Source organism: Hyla sarda, chromosome 2 (genome assembly GCF_029499605.1).
Source record: "Hyla sarda isolate aHylSar1 chromosome 2, aHylSar1.hap1, whole genome shotgun sequence".
NCBI lineage: Eukaryota > Metazoa > Chordata > Amphibia > Anura > Hylidae > Hyla > Hyla sarda.
Genome location: NC_079190.1, coordinates 274,409,245 through 274,428,587, shown reverse-complemented (window position 1 = coordinate 274,428,587; position 19,343 = coordinate 274,409,245). Strand labels below are relative to the sequence as shown.

The 19,343-nt window shown below is 48.5% G+C and overlaps 1 long non-coding RNA gene across 4 annotated transcripts in view; it reads right to left on the bottom strand.

The window, feature by feature from the left end:
* Positions 1–18,142, bottom strand: part of LOC130356099 (uncharacterized) — a 79,318-nt gene extending 61,176 nt beyond the window's left edge. For all 4 annotated transcript variants that reach the window (XR_008888781.1, XR_008888780.1, XR_008888783.1 and 1 more), the window contains exons 1-4: positions 18,066–18,142; positions 13,480–13,552; positions 8,559–8,631; positions 3,105–3,177 (exon numbers count right to left, since the gene is read on the bottom strand). This is a non-coding gene — a long non-coding RNA (uncharacterized LOC130356099). The remainder of the gene's footprint in view (positions 1–3,104; positions 3,178–8,558; positions 8,632–13,479; positions 13,553–18,065) is intronic.
* Between the last annotated feature and the right edge of the window lie 1,201 nt (positions 18,143–19,343).

Below are 19,343 nucleotides of genomic sequence, written 5' to 3'. Positions count from 1 at the left end.
CCCTGTCAACCACCTTGGCCACCCCTCTGTCTCCCCTGTCCTTCCCCCTGTCATCCATGTTCTCCATCTGACCACCCACCAGTCTACGCTTCTGCCACCCATTTACACCCCTCTACACCCATCAGTTACCCATGTACACTCCTCTACGCTCCACTATCACCCATGTACACTCTTCTACAACCTTCTGTCAACCATGTACACCCCTCTACACCCATCTCTCACCCCTACACCCCTATGTCACCCCCTATGACCCCCTGTCACCCCTGTCCCCCATGTAAACCCCTCTACACCCCTCTGCCACCCATGTACTCTCTTCTACACCCCTCTTTTACCCATGAACACCCCTGTAACACCCATGTACACCCCTCTGTCACCCATGTACACTCCTCTGCACACCTCTGTCACCCATGTACATTCATCCACACCCATCTGTCACCCATGTATACCCCTCTGTCACCCCCTACGCCCCCTGTCACCCATGTAAACTCTTCTACACCCCTTTGTCACCAATGTACACTCATCTACCACTCATGTACACTCCTTTACACGCCTTTGCCACCCATGTACACCCCTCTACACCCTTAAGTTACTCATGTACACTCCTCTACTCTCCACTTTCAGCAATGTACACTCTTCTACACCCATCTGTCACCCATGTACACCCCTCTACTCCCATCTCTCACCCATACACCCCTCTGTCACCCATGAAAACCCCTTCTACACCTCTCTGCCACCCATGTACTCTCTTCTACACCACTCTTTCACCCATGTACACCCCTCTGTCACCCATTATGCCCCCTGTCACCCATGTAAACTCTTCTACACCTATCAGTTACCCATGTACACCTCTCTATCACCCTTTCACCCCTCTGTCACCCATGTACACTCTTCTACACCATTCCGTCACCCATGTACACTCATCTACCTCTCATGTACACTCCTCTACACCCCTCTGCCACCCATGTACACTCCTATACACCCTTCTATGACCCATGTACACCCCTCTATATCCCTCTGTTACTCATGTACACTCCTCTACGCTTCACTGTCACCCATGTACACTCCTCTACACCCCCTCTGTAACACATGAACATACCTCTACACCCCTGTTACCCATGTGCACTCCTCTACGCTCCTCTGTCACTCATGTACACTCCTCCACACCCTCTATCACCCATGTACATCCCTTTACACCCCTCTGTTATCCAAGTACACTCCTCAATGCTCCTCTGTTATCCATGTACACTCCTCTATGCTACTCTGTCACCCATGTACACCCCTCTGTGACCCATGTACCCCCCTCTATACCCCTCTGTACACCCCTCTGTCACCCATGTACACTCCTCTACACCCCTCTGCCACCCATGTACACTCCTCTACACACCCTCTGCCACCCATGTACACTCCTCTACATCCTTCTGTCACTAACGTACACTTCTGTACACCCCTCTGTCACCCATGAACACCACTCTACACCCCTCTGTTACACATGAACACTCCTCTGTGCTTCACTGTTACCCATGTACATTCTTCTACACCCCCTCTGTAAACCATGAACATCCCTCTACACCCCTCTGTTACCCATGTACACTCCTCTACGCTCCTCTGTCACCCATGTACACTCCTCCACACACCTCTTTCACCCATGTACTCCCCTTTACACCTCTCTGTTACCCAAGTACACTCCTCTATGCTCATCTGTTACCCATGTACACTCCTCTACAACCCTCTGTCACTCATGTACACCCCTCTAATACCCAAGTATACTCCTCTACATCCCTCTGTTATCCATGTACACGCCTCTACGCTACTCTGTCACCCATGTACACTCCTCTACACCCCCAATACCCCTCTGTGACCCATGTACCCCCCCCTCTATCACCCCCTAAGCCCCCTGTCACCCATGTACACTCCTCTACACACCCTCTACATCCCTCTGTTACCCATGTACACTCCTGTACACCTCTGAGTCACCCATGAACACCACTCTGTGACTCATGTACACCCGTCTAAACAGCTCTGTTACCCATGTAAACTCCTCTGCACCCACTGTCACCCATGTGCACCCCTCTACACCACTCTGTTTGCCATGTACACTCCTGTACACTCCTCTGTCACCCATAAACACTCCTCTGTCACCCATGTACACTCCTCTGCACCCCTCTGTCACCCATGTGCACCCCTCTACATCCCTCTGTTTCCCATGTACACTCTTCTACGCTCCTCTGTCACCCATGTACACTCCACTACACTCCCAACACCTCACTGTCACCCGTGTACACCTTTCTGTCACCCCCACACCCTCCTGTCACCCATGTACACCCCTCTATCACCCATGTACACTCCTCTCTCACCCATGCACTTTCTTCTACAGCCATCTGTCACCCCTCTACACCCCTCTGTCACCCATGTACACCCCTATATTACCCCCTTATACCCCTCTGTCACCCAAGTACACCCCTCTGTCACACCCTACATCCCCTGTCACCCATGTACACTTCTCTACACCCCTCTGTCACCCATGTACACTCTTCTACACACCTCTATCAACCATCTACAACCCTCTGTGACCCATGTACACCTCTCTATCACCCCCTACACCCCTCTGTCACCCATGTACACTCCTCTACACCCCTCTGCCACCCATATACGCTTCTCTACACCCCTCTGCCACCCGTGTACACTCCTCTACACCCCATATTGAGAATTGCAACTTTTCCCCTTTGTTTTATTTTTTGCATGTCAACTTTGGTAGGGGTGCCAAGCAGAATTTTTTTTTTCCAAGGGGTGCCTTGAGCCGAAAAAGTTTTTGGGAAACACTAGTCTAAAGTAAACTTGTAAACTCTGCAGTTAGTTTAGTCTATTCTGTTAAATATTGAAAAAGGGTATTCTACAAATAAAAAACACAGAGAATAAGGATCATAAATGTACCTAATCACTGTACCTGAGATATGGTTGTGTTATATAAGAAGCTGTCCATAGACGATATACTTATTAACAACACATATATCTTCATGTATAAGGGAGAGACTATAACATCTCGGCAGGTCTAGATATTACATCTAGCCTGATTGTTATCAGTAATTAATATAAATATTAATTACCTGTCTCGAGGTTCCTTTTTTGCAGCTGACGCGGGTATATGTCACGTTCACCTTCTCACCGAGCATCAGTCACCTGTAAAAAGACACAGGTATGATAACATGTTCCTTATACATGCTATAGACGCTAATATATATAACACTCTAGGGCCAGAACTACTTATCTCAGGAATTATGAAACTGCATAAGAAAAAGGAACAAAAAAAGATGGAACACATAGGAAGCTAGATGATATTTTAACTTAAAATATAATGTATACTTTTAATATTTTAATTATTTTATCAAATTTTTTTTTACAATATATATATGACAGTTAATCATATAATAGGAATGTATGCCTTTTAATTTTAAAAGGGTGGTTGAATTATTTTATGAAATGTTTTACTCCTCTGTCACCCCTCTTTTTTCCCCCTTGTCATCCTTGTCCACCCTCCTGTCACCCCTGTTCACTTTCCCTGTCTCCCATGTCCACCGCCCCTTTCTCCCATGTCCAGACCCCCTGTCATCCACCTTGGCCAAACCTCTGTCTCCCCTGTCCTTCCCCCTGTCATCCATGTTCTCCATCTGACCACCCACCAGTCTACGCTTCTGCCACCTATGTACACCCCTCTACACCCATCAGTTACCCATGTACACTCCTCTACGCTCCACTATCACCCATGTACACTCTTCTACAACCTTCTGTCAACCATGTACACCCCTCTACACCCATCTCTCACCCCTACACCCCTATGTCACCCCCTATGAACCCCTGTCACCTCTGTCCCCCATGTAAACCCCTCTACACCCCTCTGCCACCCATGTACTCTCTTCTACACCCCTCTTTCACCCATGAACACCCCTCTAACACCCATGTACACCCCTCTGTCACCCATGTACACTCCTCTGCACACCTCTGTCACCCATGTACATTCCTCCACACCCATCTGTCACCCATGTATACCCCTCTGTCACCCCTACGCCCCCTGTCACCCATGTAAACTCTTCTACACCCCTTTGTCACCAATGTACACTCATCTACCACTCATGTACACTCCTTTACACCCCTTTGCCACCCATGTACACCCCTCTACACCCCTTAGTTACCCATGTACACATCTCTACTCTCCACTTTCAGCAATGTACACTCTTCTACACCCATCTGTCACCCATGTACACCCCTCTACTCCCATCTCTCACCCCTACACCCCTCTGTCACCCATGAAAACCCCCTCTACACCTCTCTGCCACCCATGTACTCTCTTCTACACCACTCTTTCACCCATGTACACTCCTCTGTCACCCACTACGCCCCCTGTCACCCATGTAAACTCTTCTACCCCCCTCAGTTACCCATGTACACTCTTCTACGCTCCACTGTCACCCATGTACACTCCTCTACACCCCTTTGTTACCCATGTACACTCTTCTACACCCCTCTGTCACCCATGTACACCTCTTTATAACCCCTTTCACCCCTCTGTCACCCATGTACACTCTTCTACACCCTTCCGTCACCCATGTACACTAATCTACCTCTCATGTACACTCCTCTACACCCCTCTCCACCCATGTACACTCCTATACACCCCTCTATCACCCATGTACACCCCTCTATACCCCTCTGTTACTCATGTACACTCCTCTACGCTTCACTGTCACCCATGTACACTCCTCTACACCCCCTCTGTAACACATGAACATACCTCTACACCCTTCTGTTACCCATGTGCACTCCTCTACGCTCCTCTGTCACCCATGTACACTCCTCCACAGCCCTCTATCACCCATGTACACCCCTTTACACCCCTCTGTTACCCAAGTACACTCCTCTATGCTCCTCTGTTATCCATGTACACTTCTCTATGCTACGCTACTCTGTCACCCATGTACACCCCTCTGTGACCCATGTACCCCCCCCTCTATCCCCCTCTGTACACCCCTCTGTCACACATGTACACTCCTCTACACCCCTCTGCCACCCATGTACACTCCTCTACACACCCTCTGCCACTCATGTACACTCCTCTACATCCCTCTGTCACCCACATACACTTCTGTACACCCCTCTGTCACCCATGAACACCACTCTACACCCCTTTGTTACCCATGAACACTCCTCTTTGCTTCACTGTCACCCATGTACATTCTTCTACAACCCCTCTGTAAACCATGAACATCCCTCTACACCCCTCTGTTACCCATGTACACTCCTCTGCACCCCCTTGTCACCCATGTGCACCCCTCTACACCACTCTGTATCCCATGTACACTCCTGTACACTCCTCTGTCACCCCTTAACAACTCCTCTGTAACCCATAAACCCCCCTCTGCACCCCTCTACACCCCTCTGTCACCCATTTACACCCCTATATTACTCCCTTATACCCCTCTGTCACCCATGTACACCTCTCTGTCACTCCCTACATCCCCTGTCACCCATGTACACTTCTCTACACCCCTCTGTCACCCATGTACACTCTTCTACACACCTCTATCATCCATCTACTACCCTCTGTGACCCATGTACACCTCTCTATCACCCCTACACACATCTGTCACCCATGTACACTCCTCTACACCCCTCTGCCACCCATATACACTTCTCTACACCCCTCTGCCACCCGTGTACACTCCTCCACACCCATCTGTCACCCATGTATACCCCTCTGTCACCCCCTACGCCCCCTGTCACTCATGTAAACTCTTCCACACCCCTTTGTCACCAATGTACACTCATCTACCACTCATGTACACTCCTTTACACCCCTCTGCCACCCATGTACACCCCTTTACACCCCTAAGTTACCCATGTACACTCCTCTACTCTCTACTCTCAGCAATGTACACTCTTCTACACCCATCTGTCACCCCTGTACACCCCTCTCCTCCCATCTCTCACCTCTACACCCCTCTGTCACCCATGAAAACCCCCTCTACACCTCTCTGCCACCCATGTACTCTCTTCTACACCACTCTTTCACCCATGTACACCCCTCTGTCACCCACTACGCCCCCTGTCACCCATGTAAACTCGTTTACACCTATCAGTTACCCATGTACTCTCTTCTACACCACTCTTTCACCCATGTACACCCCTCTGTCACCCACTACGCCCCCTGTCACCCATGTAAACTCGTTTACACCTATCAGTTACCCATGTACACTCTTCTACACCCCTCTGTCACCCATGTACACCTCTCTATCACCCTTTCACCCCTCTGTCACCCATGTACACTCTTCTACACCCTTCCGTCACCCATGTACACTTATCTATCTCTCATGTACACTCCTCTACACCCCTCTGCCACCCATGTACACTCCTATACACCCCTCTATCACCCATGTACACCCCTCTATACCCCTCTGTTACTCATGTACACTCCTCTACGCTTCACTGTCACCCATGTACACTCCTCTACACCCCCTCTGTAACACATGAACATACCTCTACACCCCTCTGTTACCCATGTGCACTCCTCTACGCTCCTCTGTCACCCATGTACACTCCTCCACACCCCTCTATCACCCATGTACACCCCTTTACAACCCTCTGTTACCCAAGTACACTCCTCTATGCTCCTCTGTTATCCATGTACACTCCTCTATGCTAATCTGTCACCCTGGTACACCCCTCTGTGACCCATGTACCCCCCCTCTATACCCCTCTGTACAACCCTCTGTCACCCATGTACACTCCTCTACACCCCTCTGCCACCCATGTACACTCCTCTACACACCCTCTGCCACCCATGTACACTCCTCTACATCCCTCTGTCACCCACGTACACTTCTGTACACCCCTCTGTCACCCATGAACACCACTCTACACCCCTGTTACCCATGAACACTCCTCTATGCTTCACTGTCACCCATGTACATTTTTCTACAACCCCTCTGTAAACCATGAACATCCCTCTAAACCCCTCTGTTACCCATGAACACTCCTCTATGCTCCTCTGTCACCCATGTACACTCCTCCACACATCTCTTTCACCCATGTACTCCCCTTTACACCCCTCTGTTACCCAAGTACACTCCTCTATGCTCATCTGTTACCCATGTACACTCCTCTACAACCCTCTGTCACCCATTTACACCCCTCTAATACCCAAGTATACTCCTCTACACCCCTCTGTTATCCATGTACACACCTCTACGCTACTCTGTAACCCATGTACACTCCTCTACACCCCCAACACCCCTCTGTGACCCATGTACCCCCCCTCTATCACCCCCTATGCCCCCTGTCACCCATGTACACTCCTCTACACACCCTCTACATCCTTCTGTCACCCTTGTACACTCCTGTACACCTCTGAGTCACCCATGAACACCCCTCTGTGACTCATGTACACCCCTCTAAACAGCTCTGTCACCCATGTACACTCCTCTGCACCCCCTGTCACCCATGTGCACTCCTCTACACCACTCTGTTTCCCATGTACACTCCTCTGTCACCCATAAACACCCCTCTGTTACACATGTACACTCCTCTACGCTCCTCTGTCACCCATGTACACTCCTCTGCACCCCTCTTTCACCCATATGCACCCCTCTACACCCTTCTGTTTCCCATGTACACTCTTCTATGCTCCTCTGTCACCCATGTACACTACACTACACTCCCAACACCTCACTGTCACCCATGTACACCTTTCTGTCACCCCCACGCCCTCCTGTCACCCATGTACACCCCTCTATCACCCATGTACACTTCTCTCTCACCCATGCACTTTCTTCTACAGCCATCTGTCACCCCTCTACACCCCTCTGTCACCCATGTACACCCCTATATTACCCCCTTATACCCCTCTGTCACCTTGTACACCCCTCTGTCACACCCTACATCCCCTGTCACCCACGTACACTTTGCTACACCCCTCTGTCACCCATGTACATTCTTCTACACACCTCTATCACCCATCTACAACCCTCTGTGACCCATGTACACCTCTCTATCACCCCCTACACCCCTCTGTTACCCATTTACACTCCTTTACACCCCTCTGCCACCCATACACACTTATCTACACCCCTCTGCCACCCATGTACACTCCTCTACACCCCATATTGTGAATTGCAGCTTTTTCCTTTAGTTTTATTTTTTGCACGTCAACTTTGGTAGGGGTGCCAAGTGAAAAAAAAAAATTCCAAGGGGAGCCTTGAGCCGAAAAAGTATTTGGGAAACACTGGTCTAAAGTAAACTTGTAAACTCTGCAGTCAGTTTAGTCTATTCTGTTAAATATTGAAAAAGGGTATTCCTACAAATAAAAAACACAGAGAATAAGGATCATAAATGTACCTAATCACTGTACCTGAGATATGGTTGTGTTAAATAAGAAGCTGTCCATAGACAATATACTTATTAACAACACATATATCTTCATGTATAAGGGAGAGACTATAACATCTCGGCAGGTCTAGATATTACATCTAGCCTGATTGTTATCAGTAATTAATATAAATATTAATTACCTGTCTCGTGGTTCCTTTTTTGCAGCTGATGCGGGTATATGTCACGTTTACCTTCTCATCGAGCATCAGTCACCTGTAAAAAGAGACAGGTATGATAACATGTTCCTTATACATGCTACAGACGCTAATATATATAACACTCTAGGGCCAGAACTACTTATCTCAGGAATTATGAAACTGCATAAGAAAAAGGAACAAAAAAAGATGGAACACATAGGGATCTAGATAATATTTTAACTTAAAATATAATGTATACTTTTAATATTTTTTTTATTAATTATTTTATCTAATTTTTTTACAATATATATATAACAGTTAATCATGTAATGGGAATGTATGCCTTTTAATTTTAAAAGGGTGGTTGAATTATTTTATGAAATGTTTTACCCCTCTGTTACCCCCTCTTTTTTCCCCCTTATCATCCTTGTCCACCCTCCTGTCACCCATGTTTACTTTCCCTGTCTCCCATGTCCACCGCCCCTTTCTCCCATGTCCAGATCCCCTGTCATCCACCTTGGCCACCCCTCTGTCTCCCCTATCCTTCCCCTGTCATCCATGTTCTCCATCTGATCACCCCCAGTTTACGCTTCTGTCACCTATATACACCCCTTTGCACCCATCAGTTACCCATGTACACTCCTCTACGCTCCACTATCACCCATGTACACTCTTCTACAACCTTCTGTCAACCATGTACACCCCTCTACACCCATCTCTCACCCCTACACCCCTATGTCACCCCCTATGACCCCCTGTCGCCTCTCTCCCCCTCTATACCCCTCTGCCACCCATGTACTCTCTTCTACACCCCTCTTTCACCCATGAACATCCCTTTGTCACCAATGTACACTCATCTACCACTCATGTACACACCTTTACACCCCTCTGCCACCTTCAGTTAGCCATGTACACTCCTCTACTCTCCACTTTCAGCCATGCACACTTATCTACACCCATCTGTCACCCATGTACACCCCTCTACTCCCATCTCTTACCCCTACACCCCTCTGTCACCCATGAAAACCCCTCTACACCTCTCTTCCACCCATGTACTCTCTTTTACACCACTCTTTCCCCCATGTACACCCCTCTGTCAACCACTACTCCCCCAGTTACCCATGTACACTCTTCTACGCTCCATTGTCACCCATGTACACGCCTCTACACCCCTCTGTCACCCCTCTACACCCCTCTGTCACCAATGTACACCTCTCTATCACCCCTTTCACCCCTCTGTCACCCATGTACACTCTTCTACACCCCTACGTCACCCATGTACACTCATCTACCACTCATGTACACTCCTCATCATCCCTCTGCCACCCATGTACACTCCTATACACCCCTTTATCACCCATGTACACCCCACTATAGCCCTCTGTTACTCATGTACACTCCTCTATGCTTCACTGTCACCCGTGTACACTCCTCTACACCCCCTCTGTAACACATGAACATACCTCTACACCCCTCTGTTACCCGTGTGCACTCCTCTATGCTCCTGTCACCCATGTACACCCCTTTACACCCCTCTGTTACCCAATTACACTCCTCTATGCTCCTCTGTTATCCATGTACACTCCTCTATGCAACTCTGTCACCCATGTACACCCCTCTGTGACCCATATACCCCCCTCTATCACTCCCTACACCGCCCTGTCACCCATGTACACTCTTCTACACCCCTCTGCCACCCATGTACACTCCTCTACACACCCTGTGCCACCCATGTACACTCCTCTACATCCCTCTGTCACCCACGTACACTTCTGTAAATCCCTCTGTCACGCATGAACACCATTTTACACCCCTCTTTTACCCATGTACACTCCTCTATGCTTCACTGTCACCCATGTACATTCCTCTACAACCCCTCTGTAACCCATGAACATCCCTCTACACCTGTTACCCTTGCACAGTCCTCTACGCTCCTCCGTCACCCATGTACACTCCTTCACACACCTCTTTCACCCATGTACTCCCCTTTACAACCCTCTGTTACCATGTACACTCCTCTATGCTCCTCTGTTACCCATATACACTCCTCTACACCCCTCTGTCACCCATGTACACCCCTCTAATACCCAGGTATACTCCTCTACACCCCTCTGTTATCCATGTACATGCCTCTATGCTCTTCTGTCACCCATGTACACTCCTCTGCACCCCCTCTGTTTCCCATGTACACTCCTGTACACTCCTCTGTCACCCATAAACACCCCTCTGTTACCCATGTACACTCCTCTACGCTCCTCTGTCACCCATGTACACTCATCTGCACCCCTCTGTCCCCCATATACACCCCTCTACACCCCTCTGTTTTCCATGTACACTCTTCTACACTCCTCTGTCACCCATGTACACTCCACTACACTCCCAACACCTCACTGTCACCCATGCACACCTCTGTTACCCCCACGCCCTCCTGTCACCCATGTACACCCCTCTATCACCCATGTACACTCCTCTCTCACCCATGCACTTTCTTCTACAGCCATCTGTCACCCCTCTACACCCTTCTGTCACCCATGTACACCCCTATATTACCCCCCCTACACCCCTCTGTCACCCCCTACATCCCCTGTCACCCATGTACACTTTTCTACACCCCTCTGTCACCCATGTACACTCTTCTACACCCATCTGTCACCCCTCTACACCCCTCTGTCACCCATGTACACCTCTCTATCACCCCTTTCACCCCTTTTTCACCCATGTACACTCTTCTACAACCCTACGTCACCCATGTACACTCATCTACCGCTCATGTACACTCCTCTACACCCCTCTGCCACCCATGTACACTCCTATACACCCCTCAAACACCCATGTACACCCCTCTATACCCCTCTGTTACTCATGTACGCTCCTCTATGCTTTATTGTCACCCATGTACACTCCTCTACACCCCCTCTGTAATACATGAACATACCTCTACACCCCTCTCTTACCCGTGTGCACTCCTCTACGCTCCTCTGTCAACCATGTACACCCCTTTACACCCATCTGTTACCCAATTACACTCCTCTATGCTCCTCTGTTATCCATGTACACTCCTCTATGCTACTCTGTCCCCCATGTACACCCCTCTGTGACCCATGTACAACCCTCTATCACTCCCTACACCGCCCTGTCACCCATGTACACTCCTCTACACCCCTCTGCCACCCATGTACACTCCTCTACACACCCTCTGCCACCCATGTACACTCCTCTACGTCCTTCTGTCACCAATGTACACTTCTGCACACTCCTCTGTCACCCATGAACACCACTCTACACCCCTCTTTTACCCATGTACACTCCTCTATGCTTCACTGTCACCCATGTACATTCCCCTACAACCCCCCTGTAACCCATGAACATCCCTCTACACCCCTCTGTTACCCATGCACAGTCCTCTACGCTCCTCTGTCACCCATGTACACTCCTTCACACACCTCTTTCACCCATGTACTCCACTTTACAACCCTCTGTTACCCAAGTACACTCCTCTATGCTCCTCTGTTACCCATGTACACTCCTCTACACCCCTCTGTCACCCATGTACACCCCTCTAATACCCAGGTATACTCCTCTACACCCCCTCTGTTATCCATGTACACGCCTCTACGCTACTCTGTCACCCATGTACACTCCTCTACACCCCCAACACACCTCAGTGACCCATGTACCCCCCTTTATCACCCCCTATGCCCCCTTGTCACCCACGTACACTCCTATACACACCCTCTTCCACCAATGTACACTCCTTTATATCCCTCTGTCAGCCATGTACACTCCTGTACACCCCTGAGACACCCATGAACACCCCTCTGTGACTCATATACACCCCTTTAAACCCCTCTGTTACCCATGTAAACTCCTCTACGCTCTTCTGTCACCCATGTACACTCCTCTGCACCCCTCTGTTTCCCATGTACACTCCTGTACACTCCTCTGTCATCCATAAACATCCCTCTGTTACCCATGTACACTCCTCTATGCTCCTCTTGCACCCATGTATACTCCTCTGCACCCCTCTGTCCCCCATGTACACCCCTCTACACCCCTCTGTTTTCCATGTACACTCTTCTACGCTCCTCTGTCACCCATGTACACTCCACTACACTCCCAACACCTCACTGTCACCCATGCACACCTCTCTGTCACCCCACGTCCTTCTTTCACCCATGTACATCCCTCTATCACCCATGTACACTCCTCTCTCACCCATGCACTTTCTTCTACAGCCATCTGTCACCCCTCTACACCCCTCTGTCACCCATGTACACCCCTATATTACCCCCCTACACCCCTCTGTCACCCCCTACATCCCCTGTCACCCATGTACACTTCTCTAAACCCCTCTGTCACCCATGTACACTCTTCTACACACCTCTATCACTCATCTACAATCCTCTGTGACCCATGTACACCTCTCTATCACCCCCTACACTCCTCTACACCCCTCTGCCACCCATATACACTTCTCTACACCCCTCTACAACCCATGTACACTCCTCTACACCCCATATTGTGAATTGCGGCTTTTTCCCTTTGTTTTAATTTTTTTTTTGCTCGTCAACTTTGGTAGGGGTGCCGAGCGAAAAACATTTTTTCTAAGGCGTGCCTTGAGCCGAAAAAGTTTGGGAAACTCTGGTCTAAAGTAAACTTGTAAACTCTGCAGTCAGTTTAGTCTATTCTGTTAAATATTGAAAAAGGGTATTTCTACAAATAAAAAATACAGAGAATAAGGATCATAAATGTTCCTAATCACTGTACCTGAGATATCAGTTGAGTTATATAAGAAGCTGTCCATAGACAATATACTTATTAACAACACATATCTTCTGTATAAGGGAGAGACTATAACATCTCGGCAGGTCTAGATTTACATCTAGCCTGATTGTTATCAGTAATTAATATAAATATTAATTACCTGTCTCGTGGTTCCTTTTTTGCAGCTGACGCGGGTATATGTCACATTCACCTTCTCACCGAGCATCAGTCACCTGTAAAAAGACACAGGAATGATAACACGTTCCTTATACATGCTACAGACGCTAATATATATAACACTCTAGGGCCAGAACTACTTATCTCAGGAATTATGAAACTGCATAAGAAAAAGGAACAAAAAAAGATGGAACACATAGGAATCTAGATGATATTTTAACTTAAAATTAATTATTTTATCTAAATTTTTTATTATATATATATATATATATATATATATATATATATAACAGTTAATCATGTAATGGGAATGTATGCCTTTTAATTTTAAAAGGGTTGTTGAATTATTTTATGAAATGGTTTACCCCTCTGTCACCCCTCTTTTTCCCCCCTTGTTATTCTTGTCCACCCTCCTTTCACACCTGTTCACTCTCCTTGTCTCCCATGTCCACCCCCCCCTGTCATCCACCTTGGCCACCTCTCTGTCTCCCCTGTCATTCCCCCTGTCATCCATGTTCTCGATCAGACCACCCCCAGTTTACGCTTCTGTCACCTATGTACACCCCTCTACACCCATCAGTTACCCATGTACACTCCTCTACGCTCCACTATTACCCATGTACACTGTTCTACAACCTTCTGTCAACCATGTACACCCCTCTACACCCATCTCTCACCCCTACACCCCTATGTCACCCCCTATGACCCCCTGTCGCCTCTCTCCCCCATGTAAACCCCTCTATACCCCTCTGCCACCCATGTACCCTCTTCTACACCCCTCTTTCAACCATGAACATCCCTTTGTCACCAATGTTCACTCATCTACCACTCATGTACACTCCTTTACACCCCTCTGCTACCTTCAGTTACGCATGTACACTCCTCTACTCTCCACTTTCAGCCATGCACACTCATCTACACCCATCTGTCACCCATGTACACCCCTCTACTCCCATCTCTTACCCCTACACCCCTCTGTCACCCATGAAAACCCCTCTACACCTCTCTGCCACCCATGTACTCTCTTCTACACCACTCTTTCACCCATGTACACCCCTCTGTCACCCACTACGCCCCCTGTCACCCATGTAAACTCTTCTACACTCCTCAGTTACCCATGTACACTCTTCTACGCTCCACTGTCACCCATGTACACTCCTCTACACCCCTCTGTCACCCATGTACACTCTTCTACACCCATCTGTCACCCCTCTACACCCATCTGTCACCCATGTACACCACTCTACTCCCATCTCTTACCCCTACACCCCTCTGTCACCCATGAAAACCCCTCTACACCTCTCTGCCACCCATGTACTCTCTTCTACACCACTCTTTCACCCATGTACACCCCTCTGTCACCCACTACGCCCCCTGTCACCCATGTAAACTCTTCTACACTCCTCAGTTACCCATGTACACTCTTCTACGCTCCACTGTCACCCATGTACACTCCTCTACACCCCTCTGTCACCCATGTACACTCTTCTACACCCATCTGTCACCCCTCTACACCCCTCTGTCACCCATGTACACCTCTCTATCACCCCTTTCACCCCTCTGTCACCAATGTACACTCTTCTACACCCCTACGTCACCCATGTACACTCATCTACCACTCATGTACACTCCTCCACACCCCTCTGCCACCCATGTACACTCCTATACACCCCTCTATCACCCATGTACACCCCTCTATAAACCTCTGTTACTCATGTACACTCCTCTATGCTTCACTGTCACCCATGTACACTCCTCTACACCCCCTCTGTAACACATGAACATACCTCTACACCCCTCTGTTACCCGTGTGCACTCCTCTATGCTCCTGTCACCCATGTACACCCATTTACACCCCTCTGTTACCCAATTACACTCCTCTATGCTCCTCTGTTATCCATGTACACTCCTCTATGCAACTCTGTCACCCATGTACACCCCTCTGTGACCCATATACCCCCCTCTATCACTCCCTACACCGCCCTGTCACCCATGTACACTCTTCTACACCCCCTGCCACCCATGTACACTCCTCTACACACCCTGTGCCACCCATGTACACTCCTCTACATCCCTCTGTCACCCACGTACACTTCTGTACACCCCTCTGTCACCCATGAACACCACTCTACACCCCTCTTTTACCCATGTACACTCCTCTATGCTTCACTGTCACCCATGTACATTACTCTACAACCCCTCTGTAACCCATGAACATCCCTTTACACCCCTGTTACCCATGCACAATCCTCTACGCTCTTCCGTCACCCATATACACTCCTTCACACACCTCTTTCACCCATGTACTCCCCTTTACAACCCTCTATTACCCATGTACACTCCTCTGTGCTCCTCTGTTACCCATATACACTCCTCTACACCCCTCTGTCACCCATGTACACCCCTCTAATACCCAGGTATACTCCTCTACACCCCTCTGTTATCCATGTACACGCCTCTACGCTACTCTGTCACCCATGTACACTCCTCTACACCCCCAACACCCTCTGTGACCCATGAACCCCCCTCTATCACCCCTATGCCCCCCTGTCACACATGCACACTCTGTTACACACCATCTGCCACCCATATACACTCCTCTACATCCCTCTGTCAGCCATGTACACTCCTGTACACCCCTGAGTCACCCATGAACACCCCTCTGTGACTCATGTACACCCCTCAAAACCCCTCTGTTACCCATGTAAACTCCTCTACGCTCTTCTGTCACCCATGTACACTCCTCTGCACCCCTCTGTTTCCCATGTACACTCCTGTACACTCCTCTTTCACCCATAAACACCCCTCTGTTACCCATGAACACTCCTCTATGCTCCTCTGTCACCCATGTACACTCCTCTGCACCCCTCTGCCCCCATATACACTCCTCTACACCACTCTGTTTTCCATGTACACTCTTCTACGCTCCTCTGTCACCCATGTACACTTCACTACACTCCCAACACCTCACTGTCACCCATGCACACCTCTCTGTTACCCCACGCCTTCCTGTCACCCATGTACACCCCTCTATCACCCATGTACACTCCTTTCTCACCCATGCACTTTCTTCTACAGCCATCTGTCACCCCTCTACACCCCTCTGTCACCCATGTACACCCCTATATTACCCCCCTACACCCCTCTGTCACCCCTACATCCCCTGTCACCCATGTACACTTCTCTACACCCCTCTGTCACCCATGTACACTCTTCTACACACCTCTATCACCCATCTACGACCCTCTGTGACCCATGTACACCTCTCTATCACCCCCTACACTCCTCTACACCCCTCTGCCACCAATATACACTTCTCTACACCACTCTGTTACCCATGTAAACTCCTCTACGCTCTTCTGTCACCCATGTACACTCCTCTGCACCCCTCTGTTTCCCATGTACACTCCTGTACACTCCTCTGTCACCCATAAACACCCCTCTGTTACCCATGAACACTCCTCTATGCTCCTCTGTCACCCATGTACACTCCTCTGCACCCCTCTGCCCCCATATACACTCCTCTACACCACTCTGTTTTCCATGTACACTCTTCTACGCTCCTCTGTCACCCATGTACACTCCACTACACTCCCAACACCTCACTGTCACCCATGCACACCTCTCTGTTACCCCACGCCTTCCTGTCACCCATGTACACCCCTCTATCACCCATGTACACTCCTCTCTCACCCATGCACTTTCTTCTACAGCCATCTGTCACCCCTCTACACCCCTCTGTCACCCATGTACACCCCTCTATCACCCATGTACACTCCTCTCTCACCCATGCACTTTCTTCTACAGCCATCTGTCACCCCCCTACACCCCTCTGTCACCCCTCTACACCCCTCTGTCACCCATGTACACCCCTCTATCACCCATGTACACTCCTCTCTCACCCATGCACTTTCTTCTACAGCCATCTGTCACCCCCCTACACCCCTCTGTCACCCCTACATCCCCTGTCACCCATGTACACTTCTCTACACCCCTCTGTCACCCATGTACACTCTTCTACACACCTCTATCACCCATCTACAACCCTCTGTGACCCATGTACACCTCTCTATCACCCCCTACACTCCTCTACACCCCTCTGCCACCCATATACACTTCTCTACACCCCTCTGCCACCCGTGTACACTCCTCTACACCCCATATTGTGAATTGCGGCTTTTTCCCTTTGTTTAATTTTTTTTGCTCGTCAACTTTGGTAGGGGTACCAAGCAAACAACATTTTTTCCAAGGGGTGCCTTGAGACGAAAAAGTTTGGGAAACACTGGTCTAAAGTAAACTTGTAAACTCTGCAGTCAGTTTAGTCTATTCTGTTAAATATTGAAAAAGGGTATTCCTACAAATAAAAAAACACAGAGAATTAGGATCAGAAATGTTCCTAATCACTGTACCTGAGATATCCGTTGTGTTATATAAGAAGCTGTCCATAGACGATATACTTATTAACAACACATATATCTTCTGTATAAGGGAGAGACTATAACATCTCGGCAGGTCTAGATATTACATCTAGCCTGATTGTTATCAGTAATTAATATAAATATTAATTACCTGTCTCATGGTTCCTTTTTTGCAGCTGACGCGGGTATATGTCAAGTTCACCTTTTCACCGAGCATCAGTCACCTGTAAAAAGACACAGGAATGATAACATGTTCCTTATACATGCTACAGACGCTAATATATATAACACTCTAGGGCCAGAACTACTTATCTCAGGAATTATGAAACTGCATAAGGAAAAGGAACAAAAAAAGATGGAACACATAGGAATCTAGATGATATTTTAACTTAAAAAATAATGTATAGTTTTAATATTTTTTTTTATTAATTATTTTATCTAAATTTTTTATTATATATATATATATATATATATATATATATATATATATATATATATATATAACAGTTAATCATGTAATGGGAATGTATGCCTTTTAATTTTAAAAGGGTTGTTGAATTATTTTATGAAATGGTTTACCCCTCTGTCACCCCTCTTTTCCCCCCCTTGTTATTCTTGTCCACCCTCCTTTCACACCTGTTCACTTTCCTTGTCTCCCATGTCCACCCCCCCCCCTTTCATCCACCTTGGCCACCTCTCTGTCTCCCCTGTCCTTCCCCCTGTCATCCATGTTCTCCATCTGATCACCCCCAGTTTACGCTTCTGTCACCTATGTACACCCCTCTACACCCATCAGTTACCCATGTACACTCCTCTACGCTCCACTATTACCCATGTACACTCTTCTACAACCTTCTGTCAACCATGTACACCCCTCTACACCCATCTCTCACCCCTACACCCCTATGTCACTCCCTATGACCCCCTGTCGCCTCTCTCCCCCATGTAAACCCCTCTATACCCCTCTGCCACCCATGTACCCTCTTCTACACCCCTTTCACCCATGAACATCCCTTTGTCACCAATGTTCACTCATCTACTACTCATGTACACTCCTTTACACCCCTCTGCTACCTTCAGTTACCCATGTACACTCCTCCACTTTCAGCGATGCACACTCATCTACACCCATCTGTCACCCATGTACACCCCTCTACTCCCATCTCTTACCCCTACACCCCTCTGTCACCCATGAAAACCCCTCTACACCTCTCTGCCACCCATGTACTCTCTTCTACACCACTCTTTCACCCATGTACACCCCTCTGTCACCCACTACGCCCCCTGTCACCCATGTAAACTCTTCTACACTCCTCAGTTACCCATGTACACTCTTCTACGCTCCACTGTCACCCATGTACACTCCTCTACACCCCTCTGTCACCCATGTACACTCTTCTACACCCATCTGTCACCCCTCTACACCCCT